An 18,071-nucleotide genomic window follows, 5' to 3' on the forward strand; every position below is an offset into this window, starting at 1 on the left:
TTTCCATTTTATCCCCTAATTTTTCCCATTTGTAGAGCATGAGAGTCCAATTTAACATCAAATTTCTCTTCCATGAGTTTAATAGCACTTAGTTTGGTACTTATGGAAATTTCAGAGGTAGAACCAATCTCTGTCAGCTTCCCTAGGGTGGAAATTACAGGGTGTGGGAGCAAATATGGAGCTGCTGAGGGAGAACTCCCTCGAGTGATCTCCCTGTCTTCCTCTCCAAAGCATATTAGCAATAATTTCTGAAGTGTCGCAGCTATATTTGGAGGGGTTTTTTTCTGACAAATAAAAGAAGATAAAATCTGCTTTGAAGTCTCTTAAGCTAAAAGCTTTGCCTTCCAAAATCTTACTGCTGGATGTGTCAGCTGTGCTTGCAATTATGAGCAACTCCAGTGAAGTTAATAAGATGCCACTATGTCCAAGAGTGTTCACAGCAGTGGAGTTCAAATTACAAAATTACACTATTGAAAAAGAAGGGTCCGTTTTCACAGCTGTGAAATTATTAACCATCAGAAAATGGCAGAATATTTTTTAAAAAAATTATTTTCCAGCTTTTAAATTAATACCATCACTACTGATTAAACTCAAGGCTACATGAATTCTATTCTACAGAAAATGGAATCAGATCCTATGGTTGCTGGTTTCTGTGGCAACATAATTCATATGAGAAATAGCTTAATTTTATTGTGAAAATGATGCTTTTAGCACCACAACTCTTGACAGTTTGTTTTGAAATTAACTTTTATCCTTTTTCTACAGTACAGTATGGTGCAGGATTTTTTCCTCTAAGAGGAGAAAATAATTTGAGAAAAGTTACTAATAAAACATTTGGGTTGATGGCTTATCACCACTTGCAAAACATTGGCTGTCTGTTCATCAGCTCTCATTTCCTTCAACCTTGATAATACAGTGGGGGTAGTGTTCCCTGCTAGAGCTGTGGTGCTTTTGAAATGAGCTGGCTGCTGTTCACAAGTACAAAACCTAAAACAAACAACCCCCACCCCCAGCTCTCGTACATCCATATGTAGATAGAGATTTATATCCTCCAAGCACTAGGTGATATTTATGTTTGTTTTATTTTGGAACACTATGGGTGATATCAGTCACTGCCAAAATAGAACTGTGGCTCCTCATCCACTTTCGTTTCATGGGGCAACTGCAGTCACGAGGAATGAACTCGGGGAGAAAGAAAGATTTCTACTCACTGTACTGGGGACAAGTACATTGATCTGCAGGTTTTGATGGATATTTCCAAATGTGTCACTTGCTGACAGTAGGTGAATGACAGTTGGCTCATGCATATGAGTTTTCCTGAAAGTAAGGGTAGAATTCTGCAGGAGTTGCAATTTGCTCTCTGCTTCAAAGAAAACTTGGCATGATATTGGATTCACACTGATTTTACAGAACCATAATTTTATTCAATCAGGATGGTATCCATCCCTGTTTCTGCACTGTTAAATTTTTAGCCAGTTACTGCTCTTTCTTGTATATGTTTAAAGTCCTCCCCCACCTCCCTGGACTACATTTAATACACTGAATTTCCAGTCTCTCTGAGCCATTCAGTTCTCCTAATGCTGACTGCATTGAGCGTGGCTATGCTGGGAAACCAAACATCATGAGTATTTTTTTTCCATTAACTGATTTTCTTATATTAATGTGCAGTGGGAAAGTTGATCTAAATTAATGAGATTTGCCATAAAAGTAAAGGATTTATACTCCTCCCTCTCAGACAAATACTCTTTCATCTGAGTTGTCCCATTGAAGGACACGGCTAAGACTCTTCTAATCTAAGTGGAACAAGATTAGTCTAAAATCCTTTGTCACTTTTGCAATCAATCAGAACTGAGATTTCTTGACCAAATGTTTGATGCAAACTGTACAATCGCCCTTAGACAAAGCACAATTGGAATTCTGAGCCAGCTGCCTGCCTCCTCTATCAGGATGAAGTATGAGGAAGCAGCTGCCAGAAACTGATAATGAGATGCACTGATAGAGCTGTGGGATTACTCTTACCCACATCATGTCTATACAAAGCACAGTGGAAGCTGAGTTATTATTATGCTAAATTATTGAAGAATTTTTATTTAATTGTATATTCAGACCTGTCAAATACAATTTTAATGGTATGAGATAGGCCCGTAGATATTTACTCTTCATGTGGCCTTTCAGTGGAACCACAACCTCTTGCCATAATCGGAATTACCCAGTTTCATGATGCCTTCAAAGGCAGCCCACAGGATTGTGCTTTCCCCAGTTGCAGTCTGATGCTGAAGTGACTACAGGAAGAGGATGATATCAACAATTTCTGACTCAGATTTTCCTTTGCTTTGGTCTGTTTCTCTAGATCAATGAAGAAAAAGAGGCAGGTATTAAAAATATTTATGTCCCTGTCTAACTTCAAGCACCTAATTTAAACTTAAATCTGATTTAAATCTAATTTAAATTGATTGGATCGTTCCTGTGCTCGAAAACATAATGCAGCATTAAGGTCTATGTAAATAGGACTCAATCCAATATTCTTAAGGTTCAAGATTTCTAAGCATCTCTTTAGTGATAGAAAGATTTTAATTACTGATATACTGAGGTTCTGTGGAAAACTTTCTTAAAAATCTACTGAACAACTTTCTACAGAAGAAATCAAGCCAGAAAAGTGCTACACCAATATCTTTGTATTCTGGTAAGCTGGTGGTACAGATGCACAAGCCCTATTGATATTTGGTATTGATCAGGCTGTTTGAAGACAGCTCTTCCTATTTTTCTTCCTCTCCATTTCTTCCTTGTTCCCGTGAAATATTAATAGTGATCTCCTTTGCTACACCAAAATACAGAAACAAAGTGTAAATTTTGAGTGTAAATTTTTTTTAACATGGCATTACTGAAGAATCAGATTAGTTTAAGGAATGCATAATTCATTGTGATAGTCACATTGGTGATACTGACAAAATTCTCTTAATCTTTTTTCCCTAGCTAATTGGGATTTCCTTGCCCTTTTCGAGAAAGAATATCCTATTCATAAATCTAGTACATCCAGGACTTATGTTGCATTGCTTTATTATTATTGTATCACTGTTTCAGTAGTTCAGTTTTAGAACTGCAGACGTAACTGTCAAGGAGATTTACAACCGACTGTTACAGCAGCATTTTATAGCTCAGACTGCACTACAGATCCTTTAAAGTCTTAACACTTATCCTGTGACTTCAGTTTAAAAATACAATTTGTTTCTTTATCTTGGTAGGAGCTGTTGGTACCATCAAATACTGAAATAATCTGTTGCCCAGAATACTTTTTACTTATTTTGGATAGTATTCTGAATTTCCAGCAACAATGATTTGCTGCCAGCCTAGAAGTTCATTATCAAAATGTGCTTCTCCCCTCCCCTCACACCTTCCCTGCCCATAGCACTGCTGTCCCTTTCCATCTTCCACATTCCAGAGCCTGACAACAGTAGTTCCAAAGCTAAACAAGGAAACACATTATTTCCTTCCCCCCACCTTTTAAGAGTTTCTTGAGAAAATATTGAGAGAAAAACCAAAACACTTCTTTGTCAGTGGTAATCTCATTTTCTTTTTTTTTTTTAATCAATATCCTATTTTCTTTCTTTCTGCTCTTTCTCTTTCTCACTTTCCTCTCTTTCCTTCTTTCCCTCATTCTCTCCCTTCCTTCCTCCCTCTCTCCTGTTCCTCACATCCTCCTTTCTGAAATTCATCTTTGTCCTTTTCCTCATTACTGTTATTAATCTCAAAAATCTGATATCCCCTCTCAGAAAGGAAATATCCATGTGGTTTAATCCTTGTACCCTGAGAAATATTTACTGCTCAGTGTTCTTGATAAGCAGTTCACCTGCTGGTTTTCCTGATGCAATCTTTCCTTGATAAATCTCTCACTGAATAGGTTCAAGATCTCATTAGTGAATGAGATGGGGTGTGGAGGTGTACACATGTAAGTTCAGTTCTGTGAACAACAAGGAAGGAAAAAAAAAGAGGTAAAATATGCACCTCTCAATGTTTCAGCAAATTTCTATTTTTACTACTCATTTATGTGTGTAGTAAATGTATACACATATATAAATTTGCATTTATAATGCAAGAATTAGTTGTTAAGAGAGGGAAATTAACGAGGTCTGGCTTCCTATGGATTTATGTCCTTTTTGTCCTAAGTCCCCTCTTCTGACTGCATTTCTCCCAGTTCCTTCCCAAGTGTCCTGTGATGATCACACTGGCAGGAAATAGCACTTGCTGCAGTTAACATGCAGCTGCCAAAGAGAAGTGTATAATGGCTGAATCCTGTCTTTCCCTCTGTTAGAGCACTAATTTGTTTCTTTCCTGTACAGCTGCTGATTTCCAGAATGTGTTTAAGAGCTTCAGACTGTCTTTCAAATTTGCACTCAGATGGACACCACTTATTGTGGGAAAAGAAATCTAGCAGACACACAACATTTTAAAATGTCTTGCTCCCTAATTTCTAAACTAAAAATGAGATCAAATTAAAATATACAGTTTGTGTAGAGTAGTCATTTGGGAGCATCAGTTATTATTCCAAAGGTCTTTTACTTGTGCTGTATTAATCACTGAGCCAATTGAATAAATAAACTGTTAGTAAAATGGACATACAACGCTAAGAATTTGAGCAGACATGCTTTATTTTATTAACATTTCTGAACATCAGGTACAAAACAACTCTCCCTGACTGTCCTGCACAGCAGAGCTACCAGATTTCACAGATGCTGAGCACACACTTTAGGGAGGATAAAGCTCCACCCTCAGCAATGATGTGCCAGTGAAAGCCAGCAACAGCTGAGCATGGGAATAAAAAGATAAACCAGGAGCCCTCAGCCCCAGAGGGAGAGCAATAATACACTGCCAAAAGATGATCCAAGGACTCTAACTCCAACCAGATGGTTAAAGTCTTGAACTCTATAGAGGTACTGCTCTTATGGCACATCATGGTTTTCCATGTTTTCCATCATGTTTAGCATCCCTGAATTCTAGAAATGGTCATTTTCTTTCTTCATTTCAGAGGTGCTAAGAACTTCTCCCTTTTTCTTGGTATTTATCTTTCCTTCTCTTCCCACCATCCCCACTCTCTATACACATGGCAGTTAACCCCACTTCCAGCAGACCAAATAAGCCAAATTTTTCCATATCTGAAATCCTGTCCACCTATATCAGACTAATAGTTTTCTTGCATGAATATTTGAAAAATTACAACCAACTATTGTTAAATACCCAGGCTTAAAATAGGGCCAAATTATGCAAACAAGAATTGCATAATAATCCCTCCAAAATATGTACCTAGTACTTCAATGGTTACAGAATGTCACCTCTCAGTTAAATCAGTAAGTGTGATAGTTTGTGTGTGCCAAGTAGCTGGTTGATAGACTATAAATATTTTATAATAAAATATTGCACTTTAAAGAGCCCAGGCAGACAGAGTGGAAAAATGGAATCTTAAGGAAGCGTAAATGTTCACTAGTTGAGTTTGCCTCTATTTGCTATTTCAAATAAATAACATTAGAATATAAGCCCTGAATCCACATAAAAATGGCCTTGAAATGGTAAAATGAGTTTGCAATATTAATGGATTAGAAATAATTCATCACTCTAGCATATTTCTGAGTGCTGTGTCAATTTATTTAAACTGTTTTGGTGCCTAAGGTTCTCTAAATCATTGTAACTATTGCAACTTATTTTAGTGGTATCTTTGATTAACATTAAATAAAGGCAAGGATTTCAAGGTACTTACTAGATTGTTCATAGTTAAACACAGTTATAAATATAAAAATTTAAAGAATGAAAAGGATGGGAATAGGATGAAATGCTCTGGAGATCTTTAGAAGTGTGGAGACAAGTACATTTGAAGGTCTAGAGCTTTGTGATATTGAAGCCAGAAGGAGACCTTTGAAGAAATGACCAGAAAGTCAATTTTAAGCATACTTTACAGAACTGGAAAAAACTGGATGTTTGTATTCTGAAAGTACCTTAATAATAAACCTAAGTATAAACCTGAGCCTAAAGTCTGCATATCTGCTCATCAAAGCAAGGGAGAGGACAAAGCTCAAGGAAAAGGGACGAGTCTGAAGGAAAGAATAAAATTGTCTGTAGAGTTTTACCTGAGGCTTGTTTTGTTTTGATTTTTTTTTTCTTATTCATTATCTCTCTGGTATAAATTTCCCTTTATATTAATTAATTGGAAGAATTATACCAGGCTGCATGCTTAGATACTTTGCTGGAATCAGCTGTAGCTGGCATGAGGAAAGATGTGGCACAAATTGCAGCTATTTTACTGATTCTCAACAGCGGAAGCAAAAGCCACTTGTAAATACTTGAACAGAAACACTTTATCAGGTGTGTGTTTCCTTTGAAAAGGCCTCATTGCAGGAGCAGTTTCAAGAAACTTCATTAATATTTAATAAAGATTTTAACACATGGACAATAAAGGCAGATGCTGAGACACTGTGGGTACCTTATTCTATCATATTTAGCTGCTGATTAATGATGTTCTGCCTGAGGTTGGTAACTGATGAATCCACTGTAATTAATAGTTAAGATGGAAGGAAGGCGTTTCTGAAAATAGAGTGAAAGGTGTGTGTGAGACTTTCAAGCAGTTCATGCAAAGATGACATTTGGATCTTTATGCAGATGTTAGAATTGTTTGGCCCAGAAGATGCAGAAGTTCAGAGGTTCAGAGTAGTTTTGTTTCTAAGACAGGTCATTTCTAGCCTTCAAAGAGGTCTTCCAAGATTCAGTCTCCTCACTCTTGCATTTTTACCTGTCTTTGGCCCATCACAGTAGTGATATTTTTCAATTTCACTGTGTCTGGAATGTCAGCCCTTAGGAATTTCAGTCTTTTCTGAAGCCATGAATTCAGATTTGTATTGCAAACAGGAGAGTGTTGCCAGATTCTGCTGTTCATTGATCCCTGCCAGGGGCAGGCTCTTTGCATCATGCTGGATGAGCAATCTGTCAGAGATTAGCTGTCCCACTACACATATTTCCTTCAGCAATTGCTGGACAGTTGGCAACACCTCCTCACCCACACCTCTGCTATCTTCTTATCATCCTTGCAGAAATAAGTTAATAATTTTTCCCATTAATATCTTGAAAGAGGAGAACTTTTAAAATATCCTCTGTATCAGGTCCTAAAAACCATAGGGAATTCAACAGAAATGGAAAAAACCCCAAATACAACAGCCATAGGTTGATCCAAGGTGTCTGATCACAAAGGAGCATTCTCTGTAATATCTCAGGCAGCTTTCTGCTCTCTCTTGTTCATCTCTCCATTCCCAGCAGGGCAAATGGGCTGTGGGTGCTCCCAGGCAGGCTGCAGAGAAGTTCCACTGGGGCTGAGTACATGGGATATAGCATATTTTGCCTTTTAGGACATGGGGTTATTATGGAATCCCAACATCTAATCCTTCTGTCTTTCACTTCCAAACCTCTATAATTAGCATGAAAATGTGTTTTCTGTTCATTATCTACTCTGCAATATGAAGTTTAGGTATTGAATCTTCTTTTTCCAGAATTTGCTTTCAATTCTTGTGAGTCTCCTTTTATTTTTCAGTTTGGTATCTTAGCCAGTCTCCTGCACAAGCCAAATTTCCATGACCCCAATTACATCATACTTCTTTTTAACTGCTCTGTGTTGTTTCTAAAAAAACCCTGCTAATTTGTTCCTTCTGCTGCTTCTATTTTTGTAGGAAGAATTGACTTGCACAGGACTCATGTTTTCTCCTCTGCTCTCCTCACCACTTCTCCAACTCACTTGCTCCCTGCTGCTGGAAGATTCTGCTTGTTAGGTGATGTTTTACTTTTACCTAGGATTGCTTTTGCCCAAGATTTAACTCTTGACAATCTATACAGTTTTCCATAAGAAAAAAAGGAATACTTCCCATGTATTTTGTTTCGCCTTTTTTTTTTCTCCAAAAGAAAAAATAATGACTTTCTGAAATGCTGGCTATGTATTTCAGTTAAAGTATGTACATCTTAGCCAAGCACATGTGCTTGTGGTTTCTCCCATTATTGCTGCTTATTTTTCTCTTAATTTTCCCTCGGTGATAATTTGTCTTTTTTTTCATATTATTTGAAATAGAAGTTTGCATTTTCTTGAAATGAAATTAGCTGTAACCCAGAAAATTCTTCACACACTGCTGCCAAGAAATTAAAAAGCACTTAAGTGACTTAGAAAAGAGCTGTTTCCACAAGCCAGCACTATGTGTGATGTTCCCAGATGGAAGCTGGTATCCTCCTCTGCCAGTGCAGTGTAGTGCAAGGATACCAGCGTAGCTCTGGCAAGTCATGTGGCTGCATATTATTGCTTTTCATCTCCTACATCACATGAGCAGTTCTGAACAGTTTTTTCATACCTAACTACAAAGCAGGATGTGAGATTTAAGCGGTCTGGCAAATACCAGAATGATTGACAGCCCTGCAATAAGATGCATTCAACTTGAGTAACACAAATCCTTCAACAGAAACAGGGATGCGTAACAGGCCACACATTTGAATGTGTTTGTGCCTGCTCAATATTTGCTGGGTATCAGTGAGGTTGGATTCTCTGTGGGAAATATCATTCAAGAGTGTTCAGTGTCCCTACACCGAAATCCCTTCATAGTTTGGGAGAAAATGCAACAGGGACAGAAATTGCTGAAATGCCATTTTGAAATGTGCACTTTTGTTTTTGAATTGCAGTCACAGAGACTTTCCCAAAGTCAAGGCCCATCTGTATGATCTGTGCATTGCACAAACAAATGGTGAGAGTTATCATTAAAAACTTTGTAATTTATACAAACAAGAACAGCTGGTGAGGATGTGGAACCACATCTAAACATAATATATAGGAAGAGTTACCAATAAAGCCTTGATCTTTCCATTTACAGCATCAAGTTTTCTGTGCTGCATCTGTCCTTCCTCATTTCAGGATGCTCATCTGATAAAGTGCACATTAAGCGTCACAGGGATCTCCAGCAGCTTCAAAACCAACAGCTGCTGGTCCTCAGAGCCTCTCAGCACTTATGCAACAGCTCTCTGCTGTGCCAGGTGTGCTTGCTTGGCTCTCCTGAGCCTCCTGTGCAAGGACACCGCAAGGCGAGAGACAGCAAACAGGATTAGTGCAGGAAGGAACATTTGAGATTAGAGCAGGGTCAGAGTTTCACAAATACACATTGTGGACAGGATAGAAGCTTTCTGTCTCGGCAGAATGCAATTCAAAACCCGTAGTGTTTGAGGTGTGACACAGAGACACAGAGAAAGCCTGTGAGAACACCAGTGGGTTACTTTTTTATTCCCCTGTAACTGGTGATATCAAGAGCAAGGGTTTTGCTTACCTTTAAAATGGTAGTGAGAATCCTCTGGACAAGGGAAAAAAGTATTCAAATCAATCAAACAAAATACAGAAAATATTGTCTTCTAGTTCAAGGTCCATAAAAAGAATAAAAAATGGGCTGTAGCAGAGAAATCCTGGCTGAATTCTGAAGGAGATTACTATTGTGTGCTAAATGACATTCCTCAGGCATTTCAGACTACCTTTCTGGGTCCTGCAACATTTCTTTTCGTGGCTGCCATGGTAACTGTCATGGCTTCAGAGGGTGCAGCCTGGGCAAGGTGTTGAGCACACCTGGAGATTCCTTCAGCAGAGATACATATCCACCACAGTGTCATTTGGGCTGAATTTTTCTAGCAGAGGAGCTGATTCAATGGGATGCCTTGTGCATTGATATATGAATATCTTACTGTTGTGACTTGGCAGGTAACCTAAGAAAATGGCTCTATTTTTTTTCTGGAAAGATTTCTTTTCATTGGGCTCTACAGAGAAAGCAATTGTGCACTATGATCCCATCATCTGGCCTCCCACTTCAAGAGTTTTTTCATTCTAACAGACAGTAAATGGCCTCTAAACATATTCCATGTACCCTTCTGTGTTCCCTGACCCTCTGCTGCACACAGCCACACGTCCCAGGAGGTAGGGCTGTTCCAGAAGGGTGTGCATCTTGCATTAGGAGCATGTACAGAGTGGTGGGAGATGTTGGGAAGTGGCAGAGGTCCTCCCCCAGCTGCCTCAGAGCAGACAGTGGGGCTGGAGGACTGGAACTGTGGTGCAGGGACACTGAACTGAACCTGTGCTCACATCCTCCTCTCTCAAACTTCTTCCTCCAACATCCAGCACAGCAGCTGTAGTGTCAAGCAGTCCCTTCCAATTAGAGCCAAAACTGCTACTTCTTATTTGATTATTTTTAATCAGAGCACTTGGAATGAAGCAATTGCAGGGAGAAAAAAAAATTAGTAAAAAAATAAACATTAGCAAAGATGTTACCAAAATAGAAGTGTGATTTTAAATTTCATTGTAATTCTATGTGGTGCAGATAATTTGAAAGGGTTCAAATAAGTAGATTTAGCTGAAAAGAACAATAGGTTTTGGGTATTGTTTTAAAATATTGAGCTCAGTAACACCTTAGATTTTTTTTGCAGCTTACAGAAAGTGAACAAAACTAATCAGACTGCACTGTAGAGACTTAAATAATGCTTCATTGTCAGAATAAAACCCAAAGCAGTTCCATAGGAGTTAGTGAGGTTGGATTAATGCCTTTGAGACTCATGGAATTTGAAGACAGATTTTTATCAGGGATCAGAACACCCAAAATAACTAAAAGGCTGCTGCAAAGTCTGGCTTAGGAGAAACAAGATTGTTTCAAGTAGGAGAGCACAGAAGTTTTGATAGAAAGATGATATAATGACTTAGTGGACTTAGTTTGCAAAACAAAGAATTGAAATTGTTAGCTATGTTGGAAGATACAAAATGTGATTCTGAATAAAATCCAACATGCAAATAATGCAGCAGAATGCTCAGCACTAAACATTGTCTTGCCTTTACACAAAGATCCAATGCTTGCATTAAGCAAAAGCATTTTCTGAAAGCCCACAGACAATGACAAATGCAAGCACTTGCACATGTGCTCATACATATTTGTCACACTGCAGATGGAAGGAGAAGGTGATCGCAGGGCAAGGAGAACTGAAGGATGAAAATTTCTCTTGGCAACTTTTTGAGGAAATGGTTGCACCTTTTGTTTGAAACATTTACTTGAACATAAATAGTCTTCTCCTGCTTTATTTGTAAGATGTTTTCCCCTGATAGTGATCAAATTGCAGATCTCACTCTTTCCACTTCCAGCTTCCTTTTTTTCCAATGCTCAGTAGGGTAAATGTTGCTGTACAAAAAGTGTACCTTGTTTCCTACTCAGTTGTGCCCAGTGAAGCTCCCACAGCTGTGGAAGTAATGTAATAATGGTCTTTTTTATCTGCAAAAGTTTCATTCCTGGTCCTACAAAATGAAGGAAAATTAACATTCAGTAAAAGACTGCAAGTTTGAAAAGTGAGTGGGAAATGTACTGTGGGACGAGCAAAGCTTTGTTTAGTTTAACACAATAAAAAAAAAGGAGAGATGAGATAGGATGTATTTGCTCTTCTTAATGGGATTTAATTAAAACACCTTTATTTATTTAAAATTAATTTAATTAAACAATGTAAAGGGATAAGAGTGAGCAAGAGAAACACCAAGAAGGAGAAGGAAACTGTTTAAGGAGAAAGGATAACATCTCACTCAGGCAAAGCTCTATATAACTTATTGATGAATAAATATGTATCTCATACAGGAAATTACAGGAATCTATCAGTTCTGGACCAGTTCAGTAACAGTAACAGTGTGGTTAAATCAACAAGTCTGATCTCAAGACAGAGATATAAATTGTGTTGGCTCTAAATCAGGATCTTAGGACATCACCACCTTCAGTACTAGGAAGGTTTGGGGTCAAAGCACTGTCCAAATTCTACATTCCTGTACTTCCAGATTTTCTGATTAATCTGAAACATGAAGTCTAGAAAGGTTAGTCACCAAGGCAGGGAAGCTGTGTTGGCATTGCCCTCCAAAGGTACCTTAGTTTCATTTACCATTTGATTCTCTCACATGAGCAACTGTTTTATAGACCCTTCAGTGAATGACTGTGCAAAATATTACAAAATATTATTGTGATTCTTTTTCTGCTTGAGGCCCTTCAAGCTAAAAGTTTCACTTTTTTTGATTTTTTTATAGATAGAGCAGAAAAAAATATTTGTTTTCTTGGTAGTTGCCTTGTTTAGGGCTGAGGTTCTTCTGAAAGACCAGTCTCATGCTGGAGTGTGACAGAATCCGCTTCAGTGTCTTGCATTCAAAATGAGATTCTGACATCCCAGAAAATACTGTTCTATGCACACAGTTTCATGTGATTCATGAAAGTACCATTGAGGATTCATTTTGTATTATTTTGGAGATATTTTTCATTGCTGAACAGAGGTGAACATTTATCTGTATGTAAAACAGAAACCCAATGTGCCCGTTGAAAACTAATGATGAAAAATGTCAGAGGAAATTTTTTAAACTACAGTTTGTTGGGTTTTTTTTGCAATCAGGTAAAATAGCATGTATTTGGATCTGGATATTATTTTCTGTGGAGGATGGAAAAAACAATTTGTTTCTTTCTAGATCTACCTTTTCATTATGCAGTTGTACAGACTGTAATACAAAGAACATGAAATGGTAATTCTTCATGGTTTGATAATAAGAATTAATATAAATCAAATCATTAAATAATGTATGAAAACACATAACAAAAATCCTTTGAATAATATTTAATTATTTTTTCATTATTTTTAAAGATATTTTTCATTATTTTTTAAAGAGATTTTAACTTTTTTCATGAATCTGGGCACGTGCTATTGATTTATAACTCCTGAAGGAGGAATAATCAGGTCAACCAACATTGCATCATTGCCAAGCTATTTAATGGAACTTTCTTTCCAGACCATGCTTTGACAGGTCTCATACTCCTAAGAAAAATCCCGTTATTATCAATTCATTATTAGTTTTCATTGAAGGCACGGGGTCAGGTCACAAACCCTTTTTTTTTTCCCAAGACTCTGTGACTATGGCTTTCGCTTCCAGAGATAAATAAGGAAATGATGGATGAAGCTTTCTTACCACAGTTAAATTATCAGTAGAAAACTCATTGGCTGGTCCACCAGGGTAAAGAAATTTCATAAATTCAATAAACCACTAGCAGTATAATGTGTAGATATACATGTGAGATGCAAATAACCCAGAGATTGACCAAGCTGATTAGAAAGACAGAAACACATTAAAATGAGTGACTGGTAAGCTCTGGAGGAGGCTGTTTGATGTGGATAAGCTTCACGCTGAGCATCTCTGCTGCTAGCAAAAGTAGCTGGAAATTTTATAGGGACAGCCTTGTAGATGGTGCTGGCATGAAAGGCAGAGGAGAGAAGCCAAATACTTTTCAATTTGTTTCTACCAGACCTCTGTGACTTTCTTCTCTATTAGTAATAATGAACAAAGATTTTTCCAAGCTATGTTAAAGTCTCTGGGAAAGAAACCTTTTATTTAGCATGGATTGTTTCTCAGCCATTTTCTGATACTTCTGAGCATGGCAAGCAAATGATTCCTTACTTATCTATCAGTTCCACTGATTTTATTGCAACTCTGCAGATGCCTCAGTACCACAAATATGTAAGACTATATTTAAAATTTAAAGAACACTGAATGCTGTGTAGAACGAGGTATTTATTCAGTGGTTTAATAACAGACTCTGACACAGAACCACTTTCTAACATTACCAACAACTCCAGCCTGTGGCAAAAAAATTTATCTGTTACATTGAGTGCAGAAGATTTGGTCTTGGGACTAGTGACTTAAAACTATTGCTTCATTACATTTTGTCTGCTTCATTACTGATTTCCTTTGCTTCTACTATAACTTGTAACCATTTGTGAAAGATCTAAATGCTTTTTGTATTTGTACAGCTTTTTTTTCCATTTACAGTCAACTAAAGCTTCTCTCTTCTGTCTCAATTCACTATTTGAGGAGCACTGAAGGAGAGGAGAATCGGCTGGTGGAAACAAGAAGCATTTTATAAAGTGAAGAAACTGAAGTTTTTCTGTGATATTTTTGACTCAAGTGTTGGTTGTGTTGCATCTCTGCTGCACTAATTGGTATTCTGTTTCTGTTTGAAGTAGTGCTGAATCAGGGCTGCTTATACATGACTTTTTAGGCTTTCTGTGGATTTAGTATAATATATTACTTGTGGAAGTTGTCCTCATTGATGTTACCAAAGCAATACATGTAGATCCCATCTCAAACAGAGCCTATTGTGCAAACAGCTCTGTGTTTGTTCAGACACCGCTCACATACACTGTCAGACCTGTCTGTAAAGTGTCACTGATGTGTAGTGGGACCAGGAAATATTGTACATAACAGGAAACAGCACCACTCCAATCCACATCTTGTTCAACCTTATTGGGGAATGTCTCCTCTTGGGAGAGTGTACCCATTGATAAAACTCACAACCTAATTGCAAATTAAACATGAATCCAATATTTGCTGAAATTAAGTAAGAGAATCGGACTTTGTGAATTTGCTATGAATTTATACGCAGTTTTCCATGCTGTTCATTTCATTATGTCCCTCTGTGAGATACAGGTACCTAACACTTTGAAGAAGGCTGGCCATGGCTGTTTTTCACAGCCTCATTAGGGATCAAACCCTTCACACACAGACTCTGGGCCTGGCACAAGGGGAAGGCACCCAATAGCTCCAACAATGTCCTGCTGGAGTCTGAGCCCTGTGGCACAGGAGGGACAAAAGCCAGCCCCAGCTGCACCCCTGAGAGGGCTGTTCACAGGAACTCACTTTCCCTGCTCTGCTCTGTTTTCTGTCGGACAATTGGCGTTCCTGTTCTATTTAGAGACCGAATGGCACAAGGACCATCATGTACCTGCTTAGGTTCAACAGCTACTTAACATTAAATGGATTGGTTTGGTTACACCCAGGGAGGACCAATAATTGCCTTGGGCAGCACTGAGCTGTCCCTTGGGAGGTCACACTCCCTCTTGATCCAAAGGTATTTGTGAATGGGAATGAATGAAAGAATGAATGAATGAATGAATGAATGAATGAATGAATGAATTGGAAGATTACTCCTCTTAGTCCAGCTTGTAAAGTAGCACATTTTATGATTAAAATAATTTATTTTAAAAATAACTGGTTAAAAATCATGGTATAAAAAACTTTAAATCTAGAGCTGGATAAAAATGAGGATATATTTGGGTGCACACTGAAAGAGAAGTTTTACCATGGGCTTGCAATTCTGTTTTGCAGCCTGTGGAGGCTTGGAAGGGAGCCCAGCATTTGTACAGTACAACTTATTTGGTACTTGAAGCACACAAAACACAGTGTGCTTTTTTGCTTTCTGAACACATGATTTTGGCCTGAATCCAAAGAGGCTTCTTGAGATTTTTGTTTGATGACCAGCAGACAAGGTATCATTTGGTGACTGTATCATGTTATCTAGGACTCAAACTGACACTTCTCTAGAGTAATGCAAGAAACATTTGTTTGTGGTTTCTTCTTTCTATTTTTCTGCCAAAATACAGATACGTTTTATTTTGAAAACCCAGATTTCTGTTTTGTACAAGTGTATTTTTGACATAAAAAAAGAACAAGGTAAAACATTGAAAATTATTACCAAAAGCCTTTCATAAGCGATTCTTCCAAGGACTCATAAAATAAATAATCGGAAAGCATGCAAATTTTAAAATGTAAATATAAAAGTGCATTTTATTGAATGTAAAAAAAAATAAAATTAAAGTATAGTAAAGAAAATAAGTAGAAAGGTTGTAATAGAATTGAAAGGTGAAAGAGAAACACAAAAACAAAGTCATCTTTGTTCCAGTGCTGCTCAATCTGTCTTTTCAGCACTCTGTATTGATGGTTTCACTATCAAGCTTTTGCATGAAAAACTAGAGGACAATAAATTCCCAGGCAGTGCTCAACAGCAAAGAACATGACAGCTCCTTTGTGAACTTCAAACAACTGGTGCTGCCAGAGCACACAGTTCAGAGAGCTCCTCTGCTGCTTGATTGATGCAAGATCTCCCGATCTGTACAAACACAGAAAGAATTTTGTGTGTGCAGAGCTTCAGACGAGAGCTGCTGCTGAAATGTTAGCAATCAGTCTGAAACCTCTTTGAAAATGTGATCCTGAGGAATTTTACACATGGACAAATATGAAGATTGTGATTATCATCCTAGAAATCACCATGTCAGAAGGAGGGATGGGATGTGGTGGGCCAGGAGTGCGTGCAGTGAGCTGCTTGTTAACAGGAACAGCCCCGTGGCACTCACTGGCACTGTGGGCACTCGGGCTGAGGGCACAGGGCTTGCATACCAACACCTACAAGTGCCCCAGAGTTTATGGCCTCAGAATTTAAAGGATCATAAAGGCCTTATACAACATCATGTCTATTCCTCTCGGATCTGTATCTAGGTGGACGCAGAAGGGTTGAAAAAAGACATTATTTTTCCTGATTGGCACATCAAATTTTCTTCCCCTCTCTCTTTTTTCTCTTTAGATTTGTTTAATTGAAAATAAATAGTGTGAATGAATTATTGTTGGTTAGAACATATGAGAACTCTAATCCTCTTTAAGACAGCAGAATGGTAATACCTACAGACTTGTTAGTGGTTCATTTTCTTGCTCTTTCAATTTGGGTTGTAACTGCCCAGAAGAGATGCCACTGAGAACATTTTTTACTGCTGTCATTCTCACACCCTCAAGAAAATATACACTCACTGCTCTTTGCATGAAATACCATGCACATAAAAGTCAGTAGCTAAGATCCCATTTATTTGAGGAGATTAAGATTTCATTTTCCAAGACATCTTTTGTGTGTCAGCAATGACAATATTTACAAGTTCTCCATTCGTACTACTTTTGTTTTATTATTGCTATTGCAGTAAGATTGGTTCTATTCATAATTTTAAAAAAATGTAAAATATTTGTAGCATGTGGCATTTAATTTCAGTTCCATTGCTTGGTCTTGTAAAACATACTGCCACTGTGAGTATGCCCAAGTTCCTCTGACTGGTGTTTTCACTGTGCCATAGGTAAATCAATTCCATGAAACTCCTATCTCCAAAGATATGATTTCAGTGGGAACATCTCTCTCTTAGTGTCACTTCCACTGAGACCAAACTTTCTGAGAAGAGAAGGAAATGGCTGTGCCATTGGAGTCACATTGCATCTGTGGGGCTTCAGGGAGGGGAGCACAATGTCACTGCAGAGCTCCACGAGAGATCCTTTCTCTCTTTAACGGCGTAAATACCAAGGATTTTGCTATTGAAAAGAAACTGCTTTTATGAATACATTTTAGTTACTGTTAATAGTGTTTTCATTGTGTCAAAAGTGTATTGAATTTCTTCCAATAAAGCTCTATCTCCTGAGACACAGTTTCAGTGGGAGCATCTCTTACTGTCACTTCCATTGAGATCATGATTGCTTGGAAGGCAAAAAATAGTAACTGTGTCATTAAAGTTATACCATATCAGTAGGACTTGGAAAGACTACAAAGTCAATGAAAAATGTCACATGCACTTTTTCAGTCTTTATCTTTCAGGGTCTTAAAAGAAAAAAAAATTAAAGATAGATTTGAAGGGTGAATGCAATATTTTTGAGCCATTTTAGTCCCTTTAATTCTGCTCTCAGTGTCTAAATTAGCGAGAACTGTGAACACATTTGGAAGCAAAGATGCAAATTAAAGAGAACAAAATCTTCTTTTGTCTCTTGTCAGTCACCAACAAAGACGAGGCTATTGCCAGGGGTCAGATGCAACCATAAATCTTTCAAATCAATTCAGGAAGCAGCTGAGCCCATGAGAATTGGAAGAACCCTGTCCTTGCTGGGTTTTGTGTTGTGCTCAAGGCTGGAATGCAGAAGCTGTGGCACAGGGATGTGTGGTCCTTGTGGCACTAAGGGATCTTCCAGCAGTGCATGCTCCTGAGAACGGTGGGAAGGACTGTTTCTGCCTCTGCCCAGGAGATGAAAATAAGGGTTTATTAGGCTCTGAGACCCATCTGAGGAAAGAAAAGGTATCTTGTTACCAGCCACTGGCCAATGGAGACAAAATGTATGTCTCTGTACTAAGCCAATGACTGCTCAACCAAGATCCTCATTCTAAAAATAT

At 38.0% G+C, this 18,071-nt stretch overlaps 1 long non-coding RNA gene across 2 annotated transcripts in view; it reads left to right on the top strand.

Moving 5' to 3' along the window:
* The window catches only part of LOC111933496 (uncharacterized), a 458,147-nt gene that overhangs the window by 120,315 nt on the left and 319,761 nt on the right, over positions 1-18,071 (top strand). The window contains exons 11-12 of one of the 2 annotated variants that reach the window (XR_015274593.1): positions 7,704-7,802; positions 8,695-8,875. This is a non-coding gene — a long non-coding RNA (uncharacterized LOC111933496). Of the gene's footprint in view, positions 1-7,703; positions 7,803-8,694; positions 8,876-18,071 lie in introns of those variants that run through there. The other variant, XR_015274594.1, reaches the window with a different exon arrangement.

The sequence above is a fragment of the Cyanistes caeruleus genome, chromosome 10, assembly GCF_971803275.1.
Source record: "Cyanistes caeruleus chromosome 10, bCyaCae1.hap1.1, whole genome shotgun sequence".
Taxonomy (NCBI): domain Eukaryota; kingdom Metazoa; phylum Chordata; class Aves; order Passeriformes; family Paridae; genus Cyanistes; species Cyanistes caeruleus.